Genomic DNA, 27,319 nt, shown 5'->3' with positions numbered 1-27,319 from the left:
AATCCTCCTCAGGGCTGCAGCATGGCACAGAAGGGCTACATCGAGTTCCCTTGCCAGCCCTGAGCCTCTGAATTCATTGCCCCCTGTACCCTCTAATCGAGGTTAGTTTGTCCCCAAGCAGTGGAGGAATCCATCCTACAGAAGACCCTCCATCCGAAGCACGGAACTCCACAGTGTTGGTTGGAACATCCCGGGCTTACATGAAGTTTGGGAGCTATGAGTAAGAACTCTTTCCTCAGTTCCATAGTGTTGCAGCTCCATAGAGAGGGTTGGCTATATTTTAATGCCTGTGAATGTGCATGGAAGTTAGGAATACCTTATCCACAGACCATTGGAAGGAAAAGGTAATAAGATGTATGTGCATGAGAAAGAGAAGAGGCAGAAGCCATGGCCTTGTAAATCCCATTTATTGCAGGCTGGTCCTGAAAAGTACTTGAGATAAGAAGTTGTTAGTGTAGCTAGAAATAGCTGCAGCGATCCAGCAGATGGCAACCTTCATTCTGAATCAATATGAGACCCATCATAAGGCAACCACACACACACATACATAAGACTATATAGGTTAAAAAATAGAGTTTCCTCCCATTGCTCACCCTTTCTGTTCATCTGCCTTAGTTTTGTTTGAGGGGGTCCTATTTTCTGGACGTAACTGGAAAACCAAGACCCTTGTCTGTGCATGGCTACTCATTCTGGGGCTCTCCTGAACTTTGTCAGACAGATCACTGATGTAGCAAATGTGCTTCTCTCACACTGACTCCTTCCTTCCTTCTTTCCTTCAGTGATTTTTCAGCTGGGAGTTTCCCTCAGTAAAACAAAGTATATTGCAATGTTGCTACGGCTGGTGCTGTTTCCCCCTGACCGATGCTTTCCAGAGAAGAGAGTTACATACTTCCACAAGTTAAACACAGGCCTGTCGGTCTAGTTATCCCTTATTTAAACTTTTTTGAGATCTCCTATGCCAGCAACCTTACCCCTGTGTTTTTGTTGGGGGATGAAAAGAATGGCATTTCCCATGCAGAAGGTTACAGAGAAGCTCAGATGTGACTAAAATGTAGGAGTTTGTACCTGTTTGCACAAAAGGCATGCAAATGACCACGAATGGCTGCAGTGAGGATGAGACTTTCTGGCAAACATCCTGAGAGCGGCTTGGCAGAATGAGTACTCCGCTCTCCAAATGCAGCAAAGCCAGCTTATCGCTTCTTGGAGTCAGGGAAATAATACACACTACGTCTAAAAACGACACCACCACTACTCCGGATCATTAGCTCCAGAGGTTAGAATGCTCTAATGACACCACTGCATGACTTCGAGCCCTATTTTAAATAGCTGTGGGTCCTAGTGGCTAGAACAAAGGAAACTGTCTTAGATTGAGGCAGCCCATCTGTTGGACAAGTCCTACCTTGGCCAACCAGTGTTGTCAACAGTCTACAACAGGGGTGGGCAGGTTTTAGGTCTCGGCTCTTTTGCTTGGAGCCTGGTACAGAAGACATGCACATAACACTGTGACATCCTGAACCCAGGGATCTGTTTTTAGCACCAAAACTGAGCTCACAGACTTGTTTCCACACACAAATCCACTGCTAGTCCGAGCAATCTCCATTTCAGCAGTATCACTTTGAGAAGAAGTCATCTTGCTGCTGCTTTTGTTCAACAGTGGACCATGAGTGATCATTCACGGTCCACTTACTGCCAGTCATCCAGAGATCTAAATCCATCTGCATAGCCTTGATGTATGGACCAGCATAGATCCCCCTGGTTTCGAAGATTTCAGGCAGGTCTTCCCAACCGTACCTGGAAATGCCGGGAACTGACCTAGAACCTCTTGCCAGCCAAGTATGGGTCCTCCGCAGAGCCACAGCCTTTCCCTGCACCATGAATGATCACAGGGTGTTGTCCTTCTTTCAGCCTGAGCACCAAATTCAGTTCCAGAGACTCTGTGAAAGGGCACACTGCAGAGGTACATGAGGGCAAAGGGCGCAGTGACCAAAATACCAGCTCAGAGCTCTCAGAGAGCCAGCCGGCAATCCCTGGGCAGCATCCCAGAGACCACAGGTTAGCTTGAAAGGAGCCTTCCAAGGCTGGAGACAGGCTGGAATCAGCCTTGGGAGGGGGATCTGGAGAGCTGCCTGCCCCCTTGTAGCCTGTGTGGAGAGAAATGTGCTGGCTGGCCTCTAAGGTGGCAGCATGGAGAAAACGGGGAGCAGCAGCTGAAGAGGCTGGCTGCTGCGAGGACCGGACCTTCAGGCAGTGTGCTGGGCCTGGCTAAGGAATGTCCCGGTTGGCATGGGCATGAGGAGCCTGGGAAGGTCAGGATACGGGTGATCCCAAGCCTCTTTCCCTCCTTCTGGTGTGCCCTGACGAGTCAGGCTGATGAGCCCGTTGGAACCTAGGACTTCTAACATGGGTGCAGCTGATGGGATTGTGCCCTAGGACTTAGGAGAGGTATTGCAACCCTTTCAAAACCTGCACAAAGTTCAGCCAACGATCAGGGCTGGGGGTTCCAACAAGAGAAGGGGAGCTCCTCAGGGCTGGATGTGGCCTGTGGTGCAGCGCCACTTTTCTGCAAGGTGCTGGAATAAGGTGTTTTTCTTGGTTTTGCTTTGCCTTTTGTGCTGAGCCAGTCTCGAGTGTACAAAAGTGCTTTTACTAAACCAGGCTCGAGTGTAAAAAAGCAACTGTGATTCTGAATCCCATTGAATCCTGCGTAACAACACATGGGCATTACTCTCATGCTTGAAGAGTACCTGAGTGAATAACGGGAAGCTGAGCAATTAGACTGTGTCTTCTACGCTATTGGTTAATGGTCCTTGGATGTATAGAGTGCCACATTCCCATCCCTTTTAAAAGCCAGTTGTGGAGGGAGGGCAAAAAGAATGGCACTTAGCTTCAAACCATAAGAAGTGTTCAAACCAGGGGCAATATTTACGCATGGAACCAAAGTCCAGGCACAGAGTTGTATGCATCTGCTCTCCCTGTTTGCTGCTCTCCTGGGTTTACCGAGGATCAAGGTTTGCGGGGACCTCTTCAGGCCCGAGAGTTCATTAGAGCACTTTGTGCAGCAAACAAATCTAGCTGCCATATGTCGCTGCTCAGATTTGCAAGCAACCTCCGTTGACCACCATAAATAATCCCCCCATTTGTCCAACTGGTGTTATGCCTATTGTGTCCCGGTCTTCCTTCCAGAAGTGCCCATCTTGTGATGATAAGCTCCTGATTACTGACCAGCACATCAAATTGCCCACTAATGGGGCATTTATTGCTGGAATCCAGTGCTGGCCCAGAGACAAACCCTGCATCCAATATTCTCTTCTTCGTTTAAGTACTGGACAATGTTATGTTTCACAAAGTGGTATTTTGAACACCAGCTGTTCCAAGGGTAACCTTTAAATCTTATGTAATGTCTGAAGCAAAATGGTATTTTCATCCTCTCCAGTTCTGATTCGGTATGCTTCTCACTGATGAATTCAATGTTATTAGGAAGCAGATCCTATTACTGTTTTCCTGGGAAATATTTCAGTCTCTTTGCTTTATGTTTCCCTGTCGACTATTGCCCAGCCTTCCCCAACCTGGAACCCTTGTGAAGTTTTAGACCACAACCCCCATGATCCCCAGTGGATGGTAGTTGCAGGTCATGAGAGTTACCGTCCACTACATGAAAAAGGCACCAGGTTGGGGAAGGGTGTCCCATGACTGTGCTGATTGCTATCCCTTATGATGGCTGGGCTTTGAAGATAATTCTTGGGATACCTTAAACTCTTAGTTGGCAGAGGCAGATGACTTCATGGCATACCTAAAAATTGTTTTCTTTTTGAGTTACTTTGTGCAAGGGGAAAAAAATGTGCTCACTATTTATAGATGCCTGTACCAGGCTAGTAATGTGTAAGGGTGTTTGGCATCTTCTGATCTCCAAATTCCCCCAGACTTTCCTTGGTTAGTTCAGGAACAGCTGCAAAGAGCCGTCTGTTGCCCTTTCCCTTTTCTATCTGTTTTGAGAATGTTTCCTTAAAGAGGAGTTTTGTAAGACTTGGGAATGCAGCAATGGTTTTTTTGGTCTGTCGAAAGCATAGAATCCTCTCTTGAAAATGTCAGGAAGCATTAAGTCAGCTTAGACACATATCCCCTTGGGTAAGCCTTATTTGTCAATTACTATTTCCATGGGAAATGCCAGTGACTGCCGATGCCGCCCCGCTACACACACTTGTGGATAGGGGGATAATCCTCTGACGTCTCTGTTTTTCAACATGGCTTGCTGCATGTCATAATCCATTGTGCTGACAAAGAAGATGATTCCATAAATCTGCATGGCTGTGGTGCCCGTGCTCTGTAGAAAGCGCAAACAGGAAGATCTGATCTCTGATAGTATTTACTCTATTTGAAAGATCAGTGTGCTTCTTTTCAAGGCAAAACCTCTTCCCAAAGTGGCTCACAGTCATAAAACAGTGGGGTTTTTTTTAAGTATACATAAAAATGTTTAAGAAACACAGCAGCATAAAGTGGACTTTCAGCATGAGCATGTCTGTAGTCCATAGTGACAGTACCATGTAACATGCACTTTTGCATGTGCATGAACTAAGCACGAAGAAGGGATGGTGAGGAAAAGGGTTGGTAAGATTTAGGAATTGCGCATGACCCATTTCATACGTGCACTTGTTAGCCAAGCGATTGCTGTTTCAGTGTTTGATTCTAATGGAGACTTTGAAAATAGTTGCATGGAAACTGACAGAATTTTGTGTGTGTGTGTTCCTCTTGCATTTTGCACACAAGTCTAATGTGTACAATGTGTCTAATAAGTCTAATGTATGCATTTTTGTGTGAAACGTTCCTGCTAGGATGCATAATTAGATGCCAGTTTCACAAATATACACACTGCTGCATTGACGTTTGCCTAACATTCACATTTGAGTCCACACTTTTTAAACTGGAGCATTACATTGTAAAATTTGAAGTTCATATCTCAAAGGCAGATTGAGCTTGCCTGTAGGTTCAAAAAACATGAACAAATATTCACACATCAAACTGTGAATCGAATGTATTTCTTCCTCATCTGTAGTTTTCCAGTCACATAAAGTTTGACCCTGACTTGCAAAGGTGTTCCCTTCTCAAAGCTGATATCCAGCTTGACAGAAGAGTAACCTTTTCTACAACTTCTGCACATATTCTCAAGTCAGTGTGATGTGATGGTAAGAGTTGCTGGCCTGGGATCCAGAAGACTGGGGTTCTTCTCTCCAATCAGTGCTGAAGTTCAATGGTTGACTTTGATTCTCCTTGGAGGATCTTTGGAGAAAAAGTGGGATCTAAATTTAACAAATATACTAACTAAATAAATAAAGTCTTTTTGCTACCTGCAACTGGGAATAGAATCTGAGTGCCACGTAACAACAGGATGGAGTTCAATGTGGATAAGTGCAAGGTCTTGCACTTGGGGCATAGGAATGGGTGTCATAAGTACTGGTTAGGGATGTGGATGGAGAGCAGCACTTGTGAAAGGGATCTTGGGGTACTGGTTGACTGCAGGCTAAACATGAGTCAGCAGTGTGCCGCAGTGGTCAAGAGGGCAAACACCACCCTTGCTTGCATAGCTAGAAGCTTGGCTTCTAGACCAAGAGAGGTATTACTGTCACTCTATACAACTGTGGTATGCCTGCAACTGGAGCATTGTGTTCAGTGCTGGGCTCCACATTTCAGGAAGGATATAGCCAGGGTAGAGTCAGCGCAGCGTAGGGCCAAAAGGATGGTGGCTGGATTGCAGGGAAAGCCATATGAGGAGAGACTGGGGGAACTGGGTTTTTCAGCCTGGAGAAGAGGAGACTCCAAGGGGATCCGTTGGTGACATATAGGTATGTGAGGGGGTGTCACATGGAGGTGGGTAGAGACCTGTTCTCCCCTGCAGAGGAGGGCAGGATGCGTTCCAATGGAGCCAAGCTCAGGGAACCAAGGTTCAAGTTAGATGCCAGGAAGTACTTCCTGTCAGTTAGGACCCCAAGGGTATGGAATGGGTTTCCACAGGAGATGGTTGAAGCCCCATCAGTGAGGGTGTTCAAGGATAGGCTGGACATGCACATGGTAGGCATGTCATGAGCATTCTGTGTAAGGTTGGTACAGAGAAAATATGCCGGTAGTTTTGGTTTCAGTCCTGTGGCCTCATCCACCAGTAAACTGTGGCCCCAAAACACTTTTCCACAGTGGAATTCCTCCCCTGAGCTGAAAGAGTTGTGCACTCTGGAATAAATCAACCAATAAATACATTGCTGGAGACTTTAACTGAAAGTATCCCATATCAGAGATGCAAGGCATAGAAAGGCGTGAGGTAGGGAACATGGGGAGTTTGTTTCAGTTAATTTCATCCATAACAATATGGCATTTGCAGTTGGGTGATCACCAACACCAGGTTCCTGGTCAAGCCAAGGCACCTTGCCCAAGATATGAGGATTCTCGGGAAGAAATGAACCCGCACCGTCAAATACAATATCAAGCGTATTGCAGACAATGATGAAATGGAGACACAGAATATAAGCAGGTGCAAGGAAGCTTACACTCCCCTTGCTGTGGCTGTTTTGGCTCTGGATAGGTGAGGGGATGTTCTGTGGGCCTCCAAAGGTGCCTGGGCAAGCAACATGTCTCCAAGTCGAGAGCAAAAAAGCCGCCTTGCCATAGGTTGTATACAGGTCCTCTCTCCTACTCTTTCAGCGTCTATTATTATGCCCACAGGCTGTGATCCCACTTCTTGGAATTTGGGGATGTTCTCACAGCAAAAGGAGCCCTTAACTGCAGAATGGTTAGGGAAAGCAGCTCGTCATCTCTGGATCTCTTCCTAACAAGCTAAAGGCCACAAGGCCTTGGCATGGTTTTAAGAAACTATGCTGGTTTTTGGACTCTGGGAAGGTTCGCTCCATTGCCTGTTGAACTAAAGAGCCTCTCCACCCTTTTCTTTCAGAACATTCCCATCCATATGAGTGGCCATAGGCTTGCTTTGTTAATGTATTAGCAGAATTTTATACTTCCCACATTTATAATAAGTTCACTGTGCAGTGTATAATAAATAAAGGAATAAGCAGTGACACCTCTAAAACTCTCAAAGCATGTTTTAAAATTGAAAAGCAGTGGTAAAATAGAATGCATTGAAAAGACCACGACGTAGGTTCCAGGTGAGCTTCTCTGGCAAAGCTCTGCCATATCTGGTGTGTTCTGGTGGGAAAGGCCCTAGAAGCTACTGGCTTCTCATCGTTTAGTAGATGTAGTTGGAGAAGGTCCTCTGAACCTGATCTGAGAGTCCATGTATGAGTGGAGGGGAGTCTTTGGGTAACCTGGCTCCAAGCTATTTGAGTTTTAATGGCTGAGGACAGTGTGTTAGTTTGGGCCTAGAAACAGACTGTGAGCCAGTGCGGATCACAAGGCATTTACTGGTGCAATGCGATCATATTGGCTTGGTCTTCTGTATTTTACAGTAGCTGAAGTTTCTGGATCAACTCCAAAAGCTTCATGTATAATATATTGATTAAAGCATGGTACATCAGATGGAATTGATTATGTCTGAACAAGTCAGTTTCTATGGTGAGACTGTTGACTGGAAATTCTTCTAGAAGTTAAACCATAACTTTGGTTGGGGAAAAGCTGTATGAAAGCATCAATTTTAAAGTTTCATAGAATGCAAACATTTCATAGGAGATCTGACCTTTTCTTGTAGTCAAGCTACACATGTTCTAGTGGCTACAAAATACCTCTTTGTCTGAGGGTACATCTAAAGTTGCTTTACCAGTTCTAAACTTAAGTTTCTGTGATCCTTTCTTTAGCATCAACACCAAGCCAAAGGTCTAGTTCATAACAGTGTCTTGGAATTGAGCTGAGTCCCTGCAGTGGATACACAGAGTTCTTACAAAGCATTAGACAGATTATAAATGCAATGTTATTATACGTTGTACAGAAGACTTTACCCTAATGACTGCTGGAAATGAGATCCCGTTAAGAACAAATGCTCTCTAATCAGGTTAAAGGAGAGAAGAAAAAAATACTTCACTGCACCATTAGTCAGATTGTTAAGATTTCAACTTTAACAAATATTAGATATGAAGGAAAGTAATTGCGAGCCCCAAGAATTTCTGAAAGCTTGCATCGAGGCAGAGATAACCAATGATCATTCCAAATGTGCATCAAATACAAGTTAGAGACCATTCAACAGCCTTCCTTATGCTTCTGGCTGGGGACAGTGCGAGTTCTTGTTCAGCACGTCTAGAGGGTACCAGGTTGGGAAACTGTTTCCTGTGATAATGGCGCAGGAAACAAAATCTAGATTAATATGTATAGTAACGTGGTTTTAAAGCTCAGTTCCAGAAAATTGGGTTGGCTGATGGGAACTGAGAGCCAGTGTGGCACAGTGGTTAGATTTTTGGCTGGGGACCTGGGAGAACCAGGTTCCAGTCCCCACTGGGCCATGAAGCTTCCTGGGTGGCACTGGGCCAGTTGCTGTCTCTCAGCCTAACCAGCCTCTCAGGGCTGTTGTTGTGAGGATAAAATGCATGGAGAAGAATGATATAAGCTGCTTTGGCAAGAGGAAAAAAAGGTGGGATATAAATGCAATAAGAATACTAGCCCACTGGAAATCTCTCTGGAATGCTAGAATTCTCAGAGCTCGCTTGGCTTCTCTGTATGATTTTCCAGTGGTACAATTCAGGGCCAAACTAGCTGGATCTGCATATGCAAATCTGATGCTAGTAGCCACCATCTCTGTGGATATAAACAGACGTGGAAAGTGGCAAATGCCCTAACCAGTTTGTTTAGTGATTTTGACATGAACAGGGCAAGAGGAAAGCAGCCCGCTTGCCTCACCTGCTCCTGATGCTTCCGTGGACATCTAGGTGTGGGTATCACTTGCAGCAGTAATACCTTAATTGGACAGTGCAGTGTAATTGGCCAGGAGGCTGTGAGATGCCCTGCGCGATTGTGTCTGCTAGATAATCTGACTTAAAGCTTAAAAGATTCAAGGTAAACCTATTGGCTCCAAATATGTATCTTTACTGCAGGCCTCTGCTAGGAGTGGCTGCAGCAGAATAAGCAATTGCTGTGCTCCAGGCTTGACCAAGGCAGTTTTGCAGAAACAACATTGGCTTTTAATCATATGGCTATGCAGGCTGGGAAAGTCAGTTGTTAAAATCCCATACAATGGGAAAGATTTGGACTGCAGTCCTATATCCACTTGCCTGGGAGACCTGATTGCATTCAGCATGCCTTGCTTCTGGATACTGACTTCTGTGCTTATACCCACATTCTCTCTCTATTTCACACACGCACACAGACGCACTGAGAGAAGGAGAGAAAGACTGCACTTTCATCCAAAAATGGATTTTAGGGCAATATGCACAAGAAACAAATGTCCAGTATGATAAAAGCAACATGAAACATAAACATCGATACAGTGAAATTGAGAGGAATAAAATCCATTTTAGGTATTTAAAATCTAAAAATGCAAATTTTAAATGCAAAACAGCAGGGCAAAGGTGTTAATGAACTGATAAGTGCAGGGTTGCATGGTGAAGCACTGAGCATCTGCTGTTGATATGATGGGACTTTAAAGAACTTAACTCTGGATGGTAACCTTAAAAACGAAAGCAGAACAAGCAAGCAAGCAAACCAAAGATATGGAAAGCGATTTCTTAGATGCGACAGAGCCAGGGCTCATAGCCAGTTCACAGGGCCATTCCTACTGGGGCTCATTTGCTCCCTTTTGCCAGTTTGGACACTTAGGAAAAGGTGCTAGTCCTCACTAATGGCTCCAACATGCATACAGCTATATGGCTACTGCTCAGTCCTGACCCAGAAGCTTAAGTGTGGACTGGCTGAAACAGAGTGCGGAGAATTCCTTTGGGGTTCTGTGCATATTCAAAAATGAAATGCAAGTCAGATTAGCACATATTTCAGGTTTCCATTCTATGTGGTAACCTCTGGAAGCATCAGGATAATCACCTGGGCACTGATCAACCTGCCTTAAAGGGCCAACGGGGATGGACAGTTTTGGAGAAATGGCAGGTTGTTGCTCTGATTGTGACTGCGTGAGATGGTCCCTAGCTGGGAATATTTGCTTAAGGACCCTAGAGCCCTCCTTGTGACCCTTAGCTTTGATAAAGTTGGTGGAAGTGGTTCTAAAGGACACTGCCTGTCTCTCCTCAAAGCCTCTCTTAACAATAGCCAGCTTGCTGAGTGCAGTTTAATTTGCTGTCAGCCACCGTCTAAAATAGAACAAGTGTGTCCATGTGTGTGATTCACGTGTAAGCACGTGTAAAATGATGGCCACCAGGGCAAAAAGTCCCAAGTACTGATGGGAACTGAGCTCAGAGTGACTGACCAAGAAAGAGAACCTGGGGCTGTGATGGTTAGCGCCATGAAAATGCCGACCCAGGGTGTGCAAAAGGCAAAATCCACGTTGGGTGTAATCAGGAAAGGAACTAACAATAAACTGCCAAGATCACAATGCCCTTACACAAATCCATGGCATGGCTGCATTTAGAATGCCATGTATCACACTGGTCACCACCCAGAAAAGGCTATTGTAAAGTTGGAAAATGCAGAAAAGTGTACCTAAAGCGATAGAGGGGTTGGAGCAACTCGTCTGTAAAGCTGGGATGGTTTAGCTTAGAAAGCAGGTGAGTAAAGAGGGAACCGAACGGAAGTGTACACTAATGCATGGCGAGGGCACAGTGGAAGGGGAGACCTTTTTCTCCCTTTCTCAGAATAGTTGAACCCAAATGGGTCTCCCATGATGTGGACAGATTAGGGGTTCAAGACAGACAGAGAGGAAGGTCTTCCTTACAGCCTGCATTAGCCACGGGATTCATTTCCCCAGAATGTCGTGACAGCCACCCATTTGGATGGCTCTCAAAGGGGGTTGGACAGATTCAGGAAGGGGAGGACCCTATGCTACCTCCTGGAACAGAAGCAGTGTACCTCCCTCCACTAGGGAACATGGGCACTGTTGCCCTTCTAGACTGGTTGTGGGCTTCCTGTGGGTCAGCTGGTTGGCCTGGGTGAACAGAAGGCTGTGCTAGATGGCCTCGTGGTCTGAGCCAGCACAGCTCTTCTTATGTTGTGTTGCTGTGTTGGTGTTGTCGTTGTTGTCACCATTATTGCAGCAGTGGCAGAAACCCAAATGGCAGAAGGACCATGGCTAAGAATGCACGAGTTTTTGAACAGGAGGCACTGTAATGAAATACAACTTCAGTGGATTAGACAAGTGCCACCAGTAATTTTATATATGTAGCTTTCAACTTTAATAAGGTGTTACAAAACCTATGAAAACATGAGTAACTAAAACCACATTTTTTTTCCAGCACTCACAGCCTCTGTTCTCATTTTCCCCAGTCACAATGTGGTGCTTTGTACCAGAGAGAGAGAGGAGAGATGGTGGGAGGGGGCAGAGTTGTTAAATCCAATTTGGAAAACTGGTAATTGTGCAATCTGTTGCTACTCTTTTCATCTATTAAATATTGATATATGAAAATTTCCTGGATTATTAGGGGGTTCGCATTTCATCACAATGGCAATATACTTAAATAACGTGTCTCAAAAATAGTCTTGTGGTCATTTTAAACACTGTATCAGCCAAATTCAGGAAACTGACCTATAATTATTTCCTGTTGCAGTATTAACATGGGAGGTTGCTGCATCATTTAGAATTAAGGATTTAAAAATGATTTAGAGCTTAAGTCCTTCTAGGCATCTACCTGCTGTCAGGAAAATTGGCAGGTCTTTGGGGAAGGAGATGAGGTGGGGAATTTGATTTTTAGTCTAGCTTCAAACATTGTGCACAATGGCAGGAAAGAATGGCTCTCCAGGGTCAGGACAGAGCTCCATTCTGCTTCCCCATGTCTGGATCATCCTTCTGGAGATGCCACAGACCAAACCACGAGCCTTCTGCCAACAAAGCACATGCGCCACTGCTGTGCCACAGCTATTCCCAGTGTGCCCACAGGGATGTGTGAAGGACCCTCTCTTTGCAGATTTTGATGTGCACCATGCAGAGTGTAGATCAGCACAAAGTGACGCTTTAGATGGTGCATTTCTCCAAAATTGACAGTGTGGTTCTCTGGAGAAAAAGTACCAAAAAGATGTATACAAATTCATATTTTAGAAGGGAATGTATTGACTGTACCTTTAAACTGTGCAACTTCCAAAGTTCACTGGGTGATGTTCCATAAAATGAAAGCATAAAATATAAACAGTAAAGCAAAAACAAAAACAGATCAGAATATAATACCAAGTTAAAATAAACAACAGAATAAAATGCTGAAAACAGTTCTTCGAATGCTTGGAAGAGAGAAGTCTTCACTGGGCATCTGAAAGGCCCTCATTCAGTTCCCAAGAAGCCTCTCTGAAGACTGTTCCACATACGGATGCCACCATTGAATGACCCCCCGCCTGTCGCAACCTTGCCATGCTCAGTTTGGGAGCACGGAGGGAGGGATCATCAAATGATGATCTTGGTGCCTGGGTAGGAAATATAGTAAGGCAGGCTCTTTCAGGTCATGTTTAGCAATGTGAACCTGGAGAAGACTTTTATTTAACCTCTTAAAATACACGCCCAGCAGACATCTGAAGAAGAACTGAAGAGCCAGGCTGCATCAGAGCAAAGGTCTACCCAGGCCAGCATTCCGTTGCCACGGGGCCAGTTCCCAGGCATCTCTGAAGAGCCACAAGGTGGACTTCTGTGCAGCAGAGCTGTGCACCTCGTGTTCCCCAGTGTGTGGCGAACAGACGCACACTGCTCCCAGTACTGGAGGTAACACGTAGCCAACATGATCGGTAGCCTTCTCCAAGCTGAAATTGGAATGGTCAGCAAAAAAATGGATCCATCTATCTTACGCTCGTGCAGTGTACACAAAGCAACAGGCACACGTGTGCATATGAGAAAGAGAGAAGTGGGGCAGTTACATTCCGTGAAGCTCTGAGGAGTATGATACTTTGGCATCCTCCTAAAAATAAAATAGACAGCTTTCCACAGCCAGCTACAGTACTGCAGAACATATGTTCCATGAGTTTCTGGAAACCCACCCTACCAACCACCCAGCAAGCCACGATTCATTCTCGCTTTATTTTGCAGATAATTCCCTTAATCCTTTCAAAAATTATATTTCATTTCAATGGTATTATTTACGAGAACCTTGTATTATAATGATCAGTAGTGTGTGATCCCACGTCTGTGGTTTGTTGGGAGATTAGTCTCTCTCTCTCTTTCTCTTTCAAGATATATTACTTTTAGGTTTGTTGGAAGGCACTTTATAGCTTTATAAAGCCCTTAAAATGTTTTTTTAAACACTACTTCAAGCTTATAGGGCTAGTTTTAGAATTGCAATTACAAGCTCCTTTATCCCCAAGCAAATTCCCACTGTGATGGTGTATGTAAACTGTTTTAGACATTTTAATGCTCCTGAGCAATAAATCTGAAAAGGGGGAAAGCAAGCACCTCGGTTTGTAAAAATGAAAGATGCCGCGTCCTAATTTATGCAGCATATAAAACTCTGTGAAGTCGCTTTGTATCGTTCTGGGGAGAAGGGTATATATAATTTTTTAAAATTGTTTCAAGCTGTTATTCCTCCACCCCCACCCCCTTTGGATGTTGCCTCCTGCTCGAAGGAAATGCACAAAACTTGTTAGAAGGGAAGGCTTTCTTTCTCTTCCTAACCTTAAGCTTTCTGATTTACCGTTCTCTAAACTCTCTTCTATGTATCTTCTATCAAGATACATCGCATGTAGATTGGGATACAGAACTTCAAGGCCAGGTCACCCAGTCACATTCCCCTGGACTCGCCTTTTCTCCCAAGCCTCTCTCTTGCCCTCGTCTCCAATTGTTTGGTGGTTTCCCAGTGTTTGAGCAGCTTTGCCCCCTTTCTTAAAGGATGGAATGCTTCTTCTAAGGGTAAGGTAGCACCTGGGAGAACCTGAAGCTAAAATGTACTGTCCTTTTCCGTTGTTTGTCCTCCAGCTCACCCAATGATCTGCTTAAAAGAGATCCTAATCTATCTTTTGCCCACTTTTGCTACGATGAGTATTTCTGGATGCACAGTGAGGCTAAAGATGCTGTAGTTTTGGGGGAAAAAATGGTCAGGGCAGTTGCGTAATGCAAGAATCAGAAGCAGGGAGCAGGCTGTGTGAGCGTCACTTGGGCAGTCCTCTGGCACAGACTAGCACCCCCATTTTCACGTGTGATGCTTTGGAGGGTATGAGCTTTGAGTCTGCTTTGCAGATGTCATGTGCACCTGCTCCTGGTTTTTACCCAGTGTGACTAGCACCTACCTGACACTTCCACACCCATGCTTTACACCCACCTCCAATGTTATATCCCCAAGACTGGATTTCTTAGCTTTCCTCTCCTTGAACATTTATCTAATCCACTGACTAATTCATCACTGTCCCGTTGGAACAAGCACAAAAGGCTTGGCCTTTTGTCAGGTACTCTCTCTCTCTCTCATGCCTTTGAACCTTGTATCACACTGTTCCTTTTACATTGCTCTTCCTTTCTAGTGTTTTGGCAAAAAGCGTGGGCCACAGCATCCTTGACTTCTTTCACCTTGAGTATATGACTTTCCCATCCGCAGCCTTCCGTTGTTTCACCTCGACCCTGTTAGCTTTATCACTCCGCTGCCAGGCGATGCTTCTTGCGCTTCTTGCTTTCTTCTCTCACGCCAGGTGTGGCACCTCCAGAAGCCGCTTCAGTGATTTCTTATCTCTTGGTAGATCAGGAGTCGGACCTCTTTCTGGCTGATTCCCAGGGGGCACAGCTTAGTGGGGAGCGGGGCAAAAGGAGCAGAATCCTCAATAGCTTTGACCCCTGGCCCATAAGTCTGCACCTCATACTTCCTGCCTATGAATTTGGTAATTCAGCTCACCCATAACTGCCTGAAGATCTCCCACTTCCTCAAATGACTGCTTGTTTTTCATACTCTTACGCAAACCCCCTTACGGGATGCCACTCTCCTTCGATTCCCTCCTCAAAACACAGTAATTCATGGATACCCTTAACGTCTCTTCACTAGTTCAAGGGTGGGAAGCTTGTGGTCCTCCAGATGCTCTTGGACCACAGCATTCATCATCCCTCACCAATGCCCACACTGGACAGGGATTATGGGATTTGTAGTACAACAGCATCTGGATGCTCTAATTTGCAAAATGAATGCACAGTCATCTACTCTTTTACTCCTGCATCAGTTTTCCTCTCCTTTCTCTGTCTCGGTTATACATTGTAAGCCCGTTGGGAGAGAGATCTGTTGGAGAGGAAGGGCCATGCCTATAGATGACATTATATAAGTGACAGCAATTATAGAGCGTGTTAGATTTGCATATTCTTAAGCTATGACTTGCCTTTTTCAACCAAAAGGAGGGGGAAATAATCTTAGCTGGTAAACGTATTAATAATGTCTTTTTTGCATGTCTGTATTTGTTTTCTTACTCTTTCTTTCCTTGCTAGTTGTGATCTCATTTGTGCTGAAAAGTACCCTGGAAAGGGTTCCTAATGTATTTTTGTTGAAATTGGTCTTCTTATATCTTCGTGACAGATCCAGCATCTCAAACTGGCAATTAATCTAGCAGCATAAAAAATTAAGTGACGTGTCTTGTCAGCTGAGTAGTTTCTCTGTTCACAAGTTGTTCATGGGCTGATCTTGAAAGGCATTCTGTTTGCTGGGGCATTTTAAAAACCGTTTTTCAAAAATAGCATTTCAGAGGCACTTTTGAAATGTGTTTTTGAGGCAAAAAGGGTACTTCTAGCAAATGTTTACTACAAAGTGAATACAAGAGCTATTTAGATCTAAGTGAACATGCTATAAATCTGAGCAGCTTGACAACGAAAAGCAAACTTAACAGCATTCCTAGGTTATTTTCTATTTCTCCCCATAAGAATTTGAGCTGTCGTTTAAATGATGGGAAGGGTAAGAAGACCAGGAACTAAAGAAGAATGGATGGGTGTACATTTTAATTGAATTAACCTAATACATATATTTTACTCAGAAATCTGTTCTTTTTGGGTCTCAGACCTGAATTGCATCATTAAATCTTTGCTCCTTAAAAGACTTTAATGCTACTTTCATTCTTCTTGTATTTAGTTGCCTATTTTAATTGACAGATTAGGTAGGAGCCCTTGGAAAATACAGGATGCTAACATAGTTTATGGGTAACTAAGTGAGGAAAGGAAGAATCTATCTTTCAGTGTATCAGATGGCTCTGATGTGGTACTATCAACACTGACTGGCAGTGACTTTCGGATGCGAATCTCTCCCAGCCGCAGGAAACAGTTCCAGGACATTCGGCCCGCAAGCCCACGTCCCTCCTTACTGGGGATTCAGTGCTGTGTTACAAGAGGGAGCAGGGGAAGGATGTGCTCTGTTTTCTCTTCTTGCTGCACGGCACACCAAGTGGTTGTGAAGCAGTGCTGTTCATTGGGAATATCCCTGGCTCTGTTCCAGGAGGCAAAGCCTCTGGCCTGCTCCCAGGGCTTATACTGGTTATGGTCCCCGCATGGATACAGCAGATCCGTTCCAAGTAACTAAGCTGGAGTTGGGCACTGGACTCCCTGAGAAGGGGGCTCCCCTAATAGATGCTGGGATGGAGTGTCAGGACTCCAGCCCCACCCCCACAGAAGCTGGCGTGCCTGCTGCACCTCCAAATTGTAGGACACCCCTGCAGTTTTGCTCCAGAGCATCTTGGGCCCAAACCTCCTTCCACACCAATGTTACCCCAGCAGCTGGGCTGTCCAAGGACCGAGCATTGGCCCAGGTCATGCTCAGCTTTGTAAGTGGTGACCCATGAAATCCTGTGGCCATTTATACTGCACCAGTGACTGGCCATTGGTGATCCACCACCTTCCTCTGCTTCTGACGTGTGTTGGTAGTGCAAAATAGGAGCAACCACTGGGCCTTTCTGTCCTGGATATGCAGGGACTGCTTCCCTCTGCCAAGGATTTCTTCTCGGGAAAAGAATTTCATAGACACCAAGCAAGCCAACGGGGGCCTGGTTTGACCCCCGGCTCCAGCTGGCTTCACCCGTGTAATCCCAACAATTTCCACCACAATCTGGTCCTCCTTTGCTCCGTGCTTTCCATCTCAGCTTTCCCCAGCCTGCCATCCTCCAGACGCCTTGTACTACAATTCACATCAATCTCCAGGCAGTGAGTTTAAAACTTCAACTGATTTGAAAGCATTTACTCTAAGTAGGAATAAGTCTGGACACAAACCTATATCTTCTCTTCTTGTTCCTCCATGAGTTAATTGTGGTTAAATCCCCCATTTGTGATAGCGGACTTATCAATCAAATGAATGGAGATTTGGATTTCAGGTGTCTTTAATCTTCCATGGTTAATGAAACATATGATGCAAGTTATTGTGGGACAACTTCCCTTAATCTCGTGCCTGCCCCTATTCTGGACTGGAACCTTGGCACTCCTGACCATCGACCTTTCTGGCTGGGGCTGATAAGAGTTGAAATCCAAAACTCTGTGTGGAGAAGGCTGTCGTAGGACACTGATGCAGTGGCACAATCAGTGCAAGTTGTATGGAACACCTGGACAGGAGCAGGAAGGCCAATATTGGAGGCCAATATTATAATCCTGCCTGCCTTTCCCATGTGACCTGCTTCACAATTCAGCAGATACCTGTAACCCAGTGTGATGGTAGGAATTAGAATGGCACAATCCATACCTTTGTTCTTTACTTACACGACACTTTCACAAAATGAAAAAGTCGGGACAGGTTCAGGGGGATTTTTTTGTCTAATACTCAGCCCAGGCACACAACACTTGGTTATCAATATACAGTAGAATTTTGTCCAACTTACTTCCTGAGGCCTCTAAGAGAAGAGATAACTTGGCTGGGAAGATACGGGGACTTGTACTTATGCAGCTCAGAATGGCTTAGGGTAACGATATGTGAAAGACCACCAGCCCCTTCTACACACACCTGCCTGAAACATGCTTTTGGCAGAGACTCTGTCGCATGGCGCACTGAGAGGGGCATGAGAATTTTGAATTTGCTTGCAAAACATACGAATGTGTCCCATTCAAAGCTCTGAACTCAACTGCAAGCAACCTATTTTCTGCTGAAAATATTCCAAATTGTTGAACATCTGCTTGACTTTGTCTCAGTCCTGGTTGCCAGTTTGATTTGTACGCATTTCTTAAAGTGCACAAAATTTCCCACTAGACTGCATCTGCCTGGCTATAGCCTATGGAGGAAATTTCTGCAAATCTCCTGTTTAATCCCTACTTGATTTGTCCACAGTTTCTGTTCTCACGAAGTGAGCGGCAATCGCAAACATGAGCAGGATTACACCATGAGGAGAGCAGTGAAATTGTGTGCAGAGAATCTTAGTGATCTTGAAGCTCACTCTTTTGCCCATCCTTAGTCTCACCTCCTAGAGACGAGGGGCTGATGAGCGCTTGCAAAAGGGCCTTTTGGGTAGCAGCTCCCATAGCTCCTGTTAATTGGCCAAGTCAGGTGAGCGTGATGTGAACTGTAGTCCAAAACATCTGGGGGACACTGCACTGGGGATGATTGGGCTAACTAACGCCATTCTCTGTCTTTGCTTCAATTGCTCCTTGGGTGGAGGGACCCCCAGCTAATCAATAATAAATAACATTTGCAATAGACCTATTCCAGAACTAGGCTGGAATGGGAGGAAATCTGTTACCAGAGGACAGATATGTGTAAAATATGCATATTCTAATGTATATGTATGCATGCAAATTCTGAAACACCTCTTTTCAATCCCCATTTTATGCTTTAAATTAAACTACTATTTAAATAGAAATACAGTGTATCTCAGCAGAATGGAGACGACTGCAACCACATAAGCTGTGTACCTACATTCTCAATCTGTCCAGGTGCTCACTTTCGATGGGCAACTTCAAGGCACCTGCTGCTTTCCCTTCTCACACTTCTTTCCAGCCTTGGACTGATTCAAATAAAGGTTTTCCTCAGTTAGAGGACTGCCCTCCACTCACGGCCACCCTGCAGTACATTTTGCTGTCCGGAGCAGAGCTTAACTACACTCCACATCCACATCATTCCAGTATCAACGTCTCTTCCCACGGGGTCACCTGAAGCTGGAAGTTTCATCGTGGTGCATGCCCCAGTCAGCCAGAGATGGAAGGGAAGGGAATCAATGCAAAACAGGTGGCAGATAAAATTCAGGTAGCCTAACATACAGTTAAAGATATTGGGCAGTAGCCAGTGCTGGCAGCTTGCCAGTACTAAACATATTGCCTTGCAGGAACAACAGTTTGTCAATGGGAAGCTTGCACGAGCTAGGAAACAAGCTGCAGCGCAGGCTTCCAGACTGGTGCAAGGGAGTCGTGTTCTGCTCCAGAGCTCTGTTGTCTTGACACATTCCCCGAGGTCCAGTTCTGTTTGTGCTAGTCAGCCAGGCTTCTGATCCTGGGAGCAGTTGTTCCACTCATGCCACAGCAGCTCTGGGTATTGTCCAGCGCATGCATTAAGTATCAAAACATATTTTGCACAGTTTGCAAATAAGGGTTTTGCAAACTGCCCTTATTTGCAGTTTGCAGAGCCCTTATTTTGCACTCATTGGCCAGGACCAGTTTGTTCAGCCAGAATTATTTTTCCAGATTCTTTCCCCTCCCTGAGCAAAAATGCTTGAGGTTGACATACTGAATAAAAAGATAGCGGACTGGGAGCAGAAAAAGCTGCAACCATTTGGGAAAGAGCCAGGACTCCGCTCCGATTGTGTCTCCAGAAATCCAACACTGGCACAATCATGCTCAACAGATGTACAATATATCGTAGAATAGTAGAGATGAAAGGGGTCATGAAGGCCATCGGGTCCAGCCCCCTGCTGTTGCAGGACCCCAAGTTACACCATCCCACTCAGATGGTTGTCCAGTTTCTTTCTGAATGTCTCCAGTGCGGGAGAGCCCACCACCTCTCTAGGCAGCTGGTTCCACTTCATATTGCTCTGACAGTGAGGAAACTTTTCCTGATGCCCAGCCTGAATCTGGGCTGTCCCAACTTGAATTGATTATTCCGTGTCCTACACTCCGGCATCAGCAAGAAGAGCTCTTGCCCTCCCTCTTTGTGAGAGCCTTTGGGGGACTTAAAGAGTGATATCATGTTCCCTGTCAGTCTTCTCTTCTCAAGGCTGAACATGCCCAGCTCTCTCAGTCTCTCCTCACAGGGCAGTGTTTCCACACTCTGGATGCAAAGCCTCCAAGAAAGAAAATCTCTTACTATCCCTTGGGGGGTTATTTCCCTCTTGGGTGTTCCACAAGCATACCATGCAAACAGGTAAGTTGGTCATGAGAAGCTCCCCTTGACTGTATCTGTGGCAGACGTCACCAAGTTGTTTCCTGCCAGATGTGTTTGGCTACAACTCCGTCCAGTAAAACAGCTGGAGCGGCAGGAGTTTGGGGAAGGCTGGTCTGCAAGCTTAACCCAAGCACTCAGAGTATCAGGAGCTGGGGTTCCTCCTTTGCACATGCAAAGCCACAGACCTTTACTTGCAAAGCTTTCGTGGTTGACCAAAGCACACAAACACACAGAATGAATCTTGGCGCAGGCATGGAGTGGTTTGCTGAACCTAGTCTAGTATTCACCTCCAGGAACTCTCCCTATGAGTATGTCTGGCCCTCCTCCCTTTGGGAGGGGCCTTCTGAAAATAAGCAGGTCTCCTCTCTGCATGCCTGGGGTCAAGAGTCAGGGCTGTCTCATCTGTGTCTGAGTAACTCCCCTGCTCCAAGTCCCCTCCTACCAGTTGTACTTCTTGGTTGTTCCCAGAGACGTCCTGCCCACCTGGAGAGTCTGACCTTGAGATAAGTGTCTCCGCTTCTCTCATCTCAGAGCCTCAAGATGGCCCCATTCCCAGGCCCACTCCTGCACCTCTCTCCCTTCTCCTTCTGATTCTTCTGGACACCAGCCAGCAGCCCTGGAGAATGAGTGCCCAATGCAGCCCTCTTTCTCACTCCCAGCACAGAGTACAGAGGTGCTGGCTTCCAGAGGGTCAGGCAAGGTTTCAGTCCCCTCCCGGCCCCATATATATGGCCTCTTCCCTTTAACTCTGGCAGAGTAGAATAAATTATGCAAACTAGTCTAATTTCACAGCATTTGTTTAATTTCCATAGCTCGTGGCTTTATTTATTTATTTATTTATTTATTTATTGTGGCAGTATATGCGTTACCTTCGCACAGAATTTTGACTTGTTTTAGTGGAACAGAAATGACTCTCTCTGTTGCTGTCACAGTCAAGTCGGTTTGGGGATGTATGAGAAATTGGTTTGATTCTGCTTTGATCAGGATTTACTTGTTTCATACCTTCTTTGTTCCCTGAACATGGGCTCAGACAGTCTACAGTCGAAGTCTGTACTTTTCCAGATGTTCACAGGCTGTGTTAGACTTCCTGTTTACACCTGAAAAATGTGCATGAAAAGTGTGCACTTTGGAAACATGCACATAGATGTGCTTTCGACAGTGGGAGAAGAATGCATACATACATTTCAAAGATGCACACAACTGAAGTGTGTATTAGAAACAAGAGGCATAGAAATGCATGGATTTTCCTATGAAAAGGGAAAAAATACAGACTTAAGCCAGAATAAGCTTAGAGGCAGATTCTGCTGATTTGCACATCACTAATATGGGTAGAAATTGAGAAGCTCCTATATGGTCTGTAGACTGTAAAAGAGAGGTGGGGGGCCTCCAGCCTGTAGGCCAGAAATTAGGTTCTTCACCCATGTTACTGTCTCTCTTTCGAGATCTGCTTAAGTTACAGTGGCAACTACACCAGGGCTGGGCAGTCCTCAGGCCTTTGGGCCTGTTTTGCTTTCCATCTGAAAGAGGGAGGGATCCTCTATCCAGACTTCCTGGGAATCTAGTCCAGTGTCCTCAGGTCCCCGAGATAGCCATAGCCCCTTCCTTTGGTCTCACTCGTTTTCTACCTACCTACCATCCATCATTCATTCATTACAGTATGGCCGTGCCATTTCACATCCAAGCTGATTTATTTAATTATTATTTATCACAAGTATTTCTATCCCATCTTTCTGCGGAAGCACTCAGGATGGCTTACATAATATAACATTCTAAAATACATTATTAAAACTACAACTATTAAAACATTTAAAATTGAACATATGAACTAAGGAAAAAAAAAGGAAACTAAAATAGAAAGTGCGACTGTGAATCAAATAGAGACAGAAAATCTTAAAATATCTAAAACCCTTAATTGTTAAAATGATGGTTAAATAAAAAGGACTTCACCTGGCGCCGGAAGGATATAACGTTGCACCAGGCGGACCTCTCTGGGGAGCGCATTCCATAGTCAGCTAAGTGAGGAATACAAAGTAAAAAGAATGAAAACTGTACATTAAACATTAAAAAATGAGATAGTAGCTGGTCAGCAATAAAAGCTTCCAGGAAGCATCAGAAGCAACACAGCATTGGTGCTTGCCTGGTCTCTTGGGGCAGAAATACCACAGAGCTCACCGCTCTAAGGGCTCTCTCCTTCTGGAGTCCAATTGAACCATAGGTCCATGTGGAACTTCCCAGAGGATGCCCTCTGATGACCTCAGGGACTGGCCAGGCTGCTAAGGGAAATGTCACTCTCTTGGGTATCCAGCTCACACACGGATCAGGGCTTTCCCACAACGGGAAAGTCCCCCTCCCCCGTGACTCTGAAGCTGCATTTGGTTCTTGGGTTGAAAGGGTTCCCCAGTCCTGTGTGAAAACCAGCAATGGGAGTCAGTTTCAGAACGCAGGCTCAGGACACACATACGCTTAGACAAGTTCAACAACAGGGTGCTTCTGAGCCCATAGTTTGGATGCCAGGAAGCACTTCCTGACAGTCAGGACCCCGAGGGTATGGAATGGGCTTCCACAGGAGGTGGGTGAAGCCCCATCGGTGAGGGTGTTCAAGGACAGGCTGGACATGCACATAGTGGAGATGTCATGAACAGAGCCAGCTGGAGCCAGGGGTCAGACTAGATGGCCCAGGAAGCCCCTCCTGACTCACTCTGTTTCTATCAGGATATTGAATCCAGTATTACAGCTGAGAGGGGATCCTTGCACACACAAACACAGAGCTGTCTGCTCTGTGCCCCCCTTTGAAACAGGCTTCCTTTTATCAGCCTAATTTAGAAATGAAGAAGATTGTTTGTTGTTTAAACAACTGCCTTTCACCATTTGGGTCAACACTACTGCATGTATTGTGAGGCACCTAGAAACTGATGAGCGAATCCTAAACTGCCTTCTGATCGCTCCCGAACCAGCAAGTGATTGGTCTGCCTGCCTGCCTGAGCTTTTCTGCGTGAGGTGCTGATCATGGACTCAGCATTCCCACTTTCAGTTGTTTAGATAATGTTGCAAACTTCCAAGCTTGCGTCTGTGTCTGAGTAGCACTGTCTGCACATTACTTTTTTCAGAATTAGCACAGGGAAAATGCAGCACTGAATTCTGAAAGCACGATTTCTGGTTATGTCTTTGCACTGTGTTGCTACACCAGCGGACCACCTAAAGGTTATATAGCAGAAAAAGGGAAGGGAAAGCTCTTTGTGCAGCACTCACATTTCAGTTCAGCCAGAAAACCAAGTAGATAAGTGCCTTAAGAGCTGATTAACAGCCTTGTGTAGAAAAACTTTCCCCGTCCCTCCCCAGTGGGGCAGCAATCCTAATATATCCCCTATGGAAATAAGCCCATTAATCCTGTAGCCCATTCTGAAACAAATTTGGGAGTGGAGGTGAGGAAAGAAATAATCATCTAAAATATGCTTTTAAAAAGAGTTCCCAATAGTATATACCAAACTGAATTTCTTCACAGTATTCCCAAACATGGATGCTGTTCATTCTAGGACTGGTAGTAAAAAAGAAGACTAAAACATTCACTTCTGTAAGTTAATTCTTAACCTGATTTCACAAGCTTAGTGAACAAGATTTAGGGAGGTGCGGGGAGAGCCCCTCAAACAGTTTAATGTAGAAAATTGAAATCTTTTGAAATGCCAACTTTCGGAGTCAAATGTAAAACAATTGCTCCACTGAGAATATATAAAAACACTTTTAGCTCTAGGTTTAACCTTACAAAAATGCATTCCTTTCATAACCTACTTTTCCTCTTTGGAGCTTTGAACCTTCTGTTATTATCCCAGTTTTTATCCTTACAACAATTTAGTGAGATGAATTAGGTCGACAGATCATGTCATCATCATGGAATGTATATGTGAACCGTGATCCCAGTCCAAGTCAACTACCCTCCAAGCTGCTCTCTTCAAACCTGCGCTCTTGTTTGTGCGTTGTCCCAAGGAGTTGCTAAACCATGCTTGTCCAAATGCATATAAGTGGAAACACTTGGGGGTTTTGCAGTGGGGCAATCGGCAAAGCGTGCAGAAGGGGGCTCCACTGATCTGTCCAGTTCCAAAAACCCCAGGCATTTCTACTCTTTCCAGTTGCCTTATGAAATGCTAGATTCCCATTCCGCGAATGGCAGGTCCCACCACTGACTACATAGGCAGCATTGCACACTGCCTCTACATATATAAATAATAACATTTTGTCTGATTTTTTTCACCATGCAGCTTCTTCAATGCATACTTACTATTTAGTTGGCATCTGATAAATTGGTTTTGGAGAGAATATTTGGTACTGATGGTCATTTGGGTGATGTGCAACAGATTGGCAAGGTTTTCTGACTCCTAGTTGTTGAACAATTGCAGGAGCAAACTATACTGCTGAAATTAAGAAAGCTTTGTGCTGGGCTGTTGTGGATGGTTCCTGGGGTACTGGAGATGTGGGGAAGGACAACAATATAGATCTCGTAATCCTGAATCCTGCCCACCCCTGGATGGGAGTGACTAGAGTCCATAAATACAGTACTGTAGGCTCATGCTACGTTCAATGACAATGCAGTCATAGAACTTCATTAGTAAAGGTGAAGAGATGGCCTTTTATGAAGACGAGAACTTTCACGCATGTAGTCTGTGTAGTCTGTGAGTCCACAGCAGGGGCATACACACACACAGGGCACAACTTTGTGCACGTGTACACATGGGCTGAAGCCTGTCTTTGTATGTGGGTCTTCCAAGGGCACCACTATTTGTAAAAAGGGATAGATGCATGGCGGAAAGGATGGCTTCTGATTTTGCGGGGGAAATCAGGAATAAAGATTCAAGAGGGAGAACAGCAGGGGGTGAAGCAGATACAGGCATAATGGCATCTAATCCAGAGGGATCAGATGCAATAGAGAATACCAGAGTGCCTCCACCTTTATTTCCACAAGTATCCATGGACAACAGGAAGGTGGGACAGCTAGCCACCCTAGGGTGAGGGGTTCTGGATGAAAGATTTGGTGCTCCAGCCCCTAAAACTGCCTCTGATTTGCAGGAAGGGTTGCAAAGCACATTTCCTGAATGTAAAATGTCATTGCAAGATCTTGCCATCTGGGTGAGGCTAACTAGGTCAGAAATCTACGATGCACATGAAACTGGTGAGGTTGTTCTGGTGGAATTCTTGTAGGTTTCCCAAACCCTGCTCAGAAGCAAGAAAAGCACATGATTACAAGGCCCAAAAAGCCAAGCTGTATGTATGACCTAGTTTGTGATGGAAATCATCCCTCGAGATGGCAGAATTCAACCACAAAGGAAAAAAGAAATCAGCATGATCTATTGTACCTTTCTATTTTTGTTAGACCCTGTCATGCAACGTGGATGTCGACTACTTCCTTAAGCAATGGTGTTCCTGCCATTTCTCTTGGGTAGCAATTCCACCATTTAAAATAGCTTCTCATCATTAGGAAAAGGTTCTTGTTGGTACCAAATACTGCATTTTTATGAGGTGAATGCAACCCGTTTCTTCCCAAGCCCCAGCAAATAGATGCAGCTTTGTATCATGCTGAATAATTCCTCTCCATCCTCCAGCGTTGGTTGGTTCAAATGCCTTTTTCTATATAGGGAAGCAGTCAAGGAACCTATTTACCTCTTCTCCCTTCTTCCCCGCTGCCCCTGCCAAAGCCAAACATCTCAAAACTGCTGGGGTGGAGAATCCTGAGGGAATATGTATGCTAAAAGCACCAAATAAAGCTATTTCACTAGGGAGCAGTTAAGTGAACAATCTGGCTTAGTAACAGACCTGGTAGAACACCTGGAAGGTAGCCCAAGGTTATCTGAAGGTAGGTCAACTTATTGTTTTCCTCCAACAATTTCTGTTTGGATTTTGTTATACAGAGGCAGACTTTTCTTTCCTGGCTGATATTACTGGGGAAATCTGCTGTTATCTCTGTGTGAATTACAGACGCCTTTTCACTCAGAATTAATTGTACCCTTAGAGGGGCTTAGTGCATAATCTCTGGTCTATGATCTTCACTTGTCAAGTTGAGGTCCCCGTGTGCCGTGGGTTTGGAAGGCTCAGCTCAAGTGGGAGTTCCTTTTGCCGAGTCGGTCGTATTGTAGCAAAATTTGGCACAGGGAAGAGCGTTCTCTTTGGAGAGCAGGCCTATTACCGCAAATAGAACGGAGATGAATACTTCGCGCATGCTGCCTCCTGCAGATGGGGGGCCTTTTCATTTTAGGCTTAAGTCAATTGCAAGGATTTTGCTGGGAAGCTGTCTCTGTAGGGGACAGGAGTCACTCTGTGCTTCAAGTCAGCAAGAAGAAAGGCTGTCCCAGTTTGATCTTCTTGAGAGTCACCTACCCTTTATTTTTAGAAGTGAAAACAAAGTCAGCTTCTTATGTGAGTTGTTCAAAAGTAGCACCTGCAATGCAGGATTCTCTCAGGTTTTTTTTCCCCCTTTGCATTTTTATCTGGGATTGTTCCCTGCCCCCCTCAATTTTTCTTCCCTGACTGCAGACAATCAAGCTGGCAACTTCTCTTATAAGGTTCACATTTGAAGTGCAGAAAAGGTGGTGTTAAAGCATCTTTGCTGCCCTGGAAACACACATGCACTGTAATATAATCAGGCACATTTTTTTGCGGGGGGGGGGAGACACATTCAGTGCTTTGCACATCTCTGATGTGTTGGGAGGGGGAGGGATCGCTGAGGTGGGCACTGTCAAGCCCCCAACTATTTTTACAACTATTTTAACATGTTTGCAATTTCTCACCTCCCTCCCCACCCCACCCTTTTGCAAAGTGAAGGATTAATAGATATGCCCGTATATGCATATATGAAGCCTCATTTTAAATCATGTAGTTCTAATATTTTACTGTTTGTAATGTCCTGGGTTTTTCATTCTTTCCAGTATTCATTGCCTGAAATGGTAGACCAGCTTCATGGTAATCAAAACACATTAACAGTAAAATATTGAAAGTACCTAAATTTGAAAGGGCTAAATTAAATAGGATATGTCTTC

At 45.0% G+C, this 27,319-nt stretch overlaps 1 protein-coding gene across 3 annotated transcripts in view; it reads left to right on the top strand.

Moving 5' to 3' along the window:
* Positions 1-27,319, top strand: part of PKNOX2 (PBX/knotted 1 homeobox 2) — a 372,168-nt gene that overhangs the window by 25,015 nt on the left and 319,834 nt on the right. The gene's annotated exons all lie outside the window — the stretch shown is intronic.

This window comes from Varanus komodoensis, unplaced genomic scaffold (genome assembly GCF_004798865.1).
Source record: "Varanus komodoensis strain SLA01 unplaced genomic scaffold, ASM479886v1 scaffold30, whole genome shotgun sequence".
NCBI lineage: Eukaryota > Metazoa > Chordata > Lepidosauria > Squamata > Varanidae > Varanus > Varanus komodoensis.
Note: the sequence above shows the minus strand (reverse complement) of the source record. Positions and strands in the feature narration are given on the sequence as shown.